Here is a 3,575-nt window from a genome sequence, read left to right on the forward strand (position 1 = left end):
TGAGTATCTCAAGGACTTTCCTGCCCAGGCTGGCTTTGAGCCATGAGGCTCAGACTCTGGAGTAGCTAGGATTATAGTTGTAATCCATCAGCCCCGATCCTTTTTTTAATTTCACAGTTTATTATAGTAAAACTTACCATTTGTGAACTGCTAGTGATTGTGGTCTGCTTTATTTTTGATTTGGCTTTTAAAAAATTTTATATTATTTAAAAAATAAATTGCAGGGGCTGGGAAGGTGGTTCAGTGGTAGAGCGCTTGCCTTGCATGCATGAGGCCCTGGGTGCGATTCCTCAGCACCACATAAGCAAAAAGAAAAAGCCGAAGTGGCGCTGTGGCTCAAGTGATAGAGTGCTAGCCTTGAGCTGAAATGCTGAGGGATAGCGCCCAGGCCCAGAGTTCAGGTCCCACAACCAGACCCCCCCCAAAAAAAAATTGCAATTGCTATGATTGCACATAATTATTTTTCCTGATCGTTAGAATATTAGTTTCAATTGACTTGACAAATAAAAGAACATTGCAGACTAAATGTACCTGTGGAACATATTTAATTACCACAATCATTAAAAAGTCTGGATTTTGACTTCTTCATTCATGCAGGAGTCTCTTGGATTACTGTCATACACCATAATGGTGTGGACAATGCCCTCTCTGCTTCTGGCTGCTCACCACTTTTATGTAACAGTTGTGCTTCTCAAGGCTGAAATATATTTCCATCCCATCACCCACAACCTCCCCTGCTATTTCCATTTGCTTTCTATTGCATCAAATGTCCATAGTGTCTTTTTCCAGAACAAGTCTAGTCCTGACCATCCAAATGCATCATCTACATATTGGTGATCTTTGACCTGCTCTCCTTGTATTCTTGAGGCTCTCCCCATTAATTTCTAGAGTATATTCATAAGCAAAGCCAATGACAACATCATGTTTATGGTGGCTTTGGTCTCTGCAGTTCCCACCCACTAATTTAAACATCCATTCTTTTTTTTTTTTTTTTTTTGCGGTCGTGGGCCTGAACTCTGGGCCTGGGCCCTGTCCCTCAGTCTTCAGCTTAAGGCTGGTGCTCTACCACTTGAGCCACAGCGCCACTTCCAGCTTTTTTTTCCTGCTCATGTGGTGCTGAGGAATCAAACCCAGGGCCTCATGAATGCAAGGCAAGCACTCCACCACTGAGCCACCTTCCTAGCCCAGCACATCCATTCTTTTCTTACCCTTTCCTTCCCAAATATGTACACTACTCATTTTCCTGAATTGGTTTTGTGTTTGAATTCAATCGTGTGGATTCCATCACTTAAAGTCACATCCCAGACAGCTACAAGATATGTCATTTTTTCCCATGCTATATAGAGAACCTTTTTTTAAAAATCAGGCTTAGCTTATGGCATCTTGAGTGTCATGTACAAAACTACCTGTCAGGGCTGGAAGGTGACTCAGTGGTAGAGGGCTTGCCTTGTATGCAGGAGGTCTTGGGTTTGATTCCTCAGCACCACATAAGCAGAAAAAGCCGGAAGTGGTGCTGTGGCTCAAGTGGTAGAGTGCTAACCTTGAGCTGAAGAGCCAAGGGACAAGGCTCAGGCCCCGAGTTCAGGCCCCATGTCTGACAAAAAACAAAAACAAAACTACCTGTCATCTTCAGCATTTCTGCAGTCCGATAACTGCCACTTCCGGTTTTCTGAGTGGTTTATTGGAGATAAAGAGTCCCATGGACTTTCCTGCCCAGGCTGGCTTTGAACTGTGTTCCTTAGATCTCAGCCTCCTGAGTAGCTAGGATTATAAGCATAAGCCACCAGTTTCTATCTTTTTTTTTTTTTTTTAAAGACAGGGTATTACTTTGTAGGTTACACTTACTTTGAATTTATAATCAAGGCTGGGATTTTAGGCCTATACTACCATACCCAGCTCAACATACAGCTTCTATTGAATGTGTTGCTTCTACATAATCACAAAGTTGAAAAAAAAAATTTTTTTTTTGGGTCCAGTCGTGGGGCCTGAACTCTGGGCCTGAGTGCTGTACCTCAGCTCTTCAGCTCAAGGCTAGCGCTCTACCACTTGAGCCACAGTGCCACTTCCGGCTTTTTTCTTTTTGCTTATGTGGTGCTGAGGAATCGAACCCAGGGCCTCAGGCATGCAAGGCAAGCGCTCTACCACTGAGCCAACTTCCCAGCCCCAAAGTTGAAATTTTTTAAGCCAAACCTTCAAAAGACAGAGAACATCTGTATTGGTCCTTGACCCTGATTTTTTTTTTCTTTGGGGGGAGAGGTCCAGTCATGGGGCCTGAACTCTGGGCCTCGGCGCTGTCCCTTAGCTCTTCAGCTCAAGGCTAGCACTCTACCACTTGAGCCACAGCACCACTCTGGCTTTTTTCTTTTTGTTTATGTGGTGTTGAGGAATCGAACCCAGGGCCTCATGCATGCAAGGCAAGTGCTCTACCACTGAGTGCTATCTTCCCAGCCCCTGATTCTTTCTTTTCTTTTGTCAGTCATGGGGCTTGAACTCTGGGAATGGGCGCTGTTCCTCAGCTCTTCAGCTCAAGGTGATCGCTTTACCACTTGAGCCACACTTCTTCACTTAAACTTTTTAAAGCTTGGCTGGGTGATGGTTGCTCATGCCTATAATACTAGCTATTCAAGAAGCTGAGATCTGAGGATCATGGTTTGAATTCAGCCCAGGGAGAAAAATCCCTATGAGACTCTTACCTCCAACTAACCACTCAAAAACAAAGTGGTGCTGTGGCTCAAAGTGGTTGAGTGCTAGCCTTGAGCAAAAGAGCTCAAGGACAGCACCTAGGCCCTGAATTCAAGAACTACAACCAACAAAAAAAAATATATCTAAAGCCTGAAATTTAACTTTCAAATCACAAGAAAATATTCCTTACATTCTGAGGGTTGTGGTTCCAAGCCAGGCAAGAAGCAAAGTCTGTGACACTCTTACACTCTTTTTTTTTTTTTAATCTTTTTTTTTTCTTTGTTGGTTGTGGGGCTTGAACTCTGGGCCTGATGCGCTGTCCCTCAGCTCTTCAGCTCAAGGCTAGTGTTCTACCACTTGAGCTACAGTGCCACTTCAGGTTTTCTGGTTGTTTATTGGAGATAAGAGTTCCATGGACTTTCCTGCCTCGGCTGGCTTTGAACTGTGATCCTCAGATCTCAGCCTCCTGAGTAGCTAGGATTATAGGCTTGAGCCATCGGCATCTGGCCACTCTTATACACTTATGTCCTGTTAACCAATCCCTAAAAAGCCAAAAGTGGCTCAAGTGGTAAAATGTTAGCCTTGAGAAAAAAAGCTTGGGACAGTGCTCAGGCCTTGAGTTCTAGCTTCAGGACCCCCACACCCCCATACCCCTTTTTCTCTCTCTCCCTTTTTTGTCGGTTATGGGGCTTGAACTCAAGGTGTGGACACTGTCCCTGAATTTTTTTTGCTCAAGGTAGCACTCTGCCTCTTGGAGTCATAGGGTCACTTTCATTTTTCTGGTGGTTAATAAGAGATATAAGGGGGGCGGGGGAGAGATGGGAAGAGATGGGAAGGGGAAACGAGGAGGCAACAATACTTGATAAGAAATGTACTCATGGGAAGGTGGCTCA

At 44.4% G+C, this 3,575-nt stretch overlaps 1 pseudogene; it reads right to left on the reverse strand.

Moving 5' to 3' along the window:
- Positions 1 to 560: 560 nt before the first annotated feature.
- Positions 561 to 3,575, reverse strand: part of LOC105993331 — a 14,598-nt pseudogene continuing 11,583 nt past the window's right edge.

Source organism: Dipodomys ordii, unplaced genomic scaffold (genome assembly GCF_000151885.1).
Source record: "Dipodomys ordii isolate 6190 unplaced genomic scaffold, Dord_2.0 Scaffold95, whole genome shotgun sequence".
NCBI classification, from domain to species: Eukaryota; Metazoa; Chordata; class Mammalia; order Rodentia; family Heteromyidae; genus Dipodomys; species Dipodomys ordii.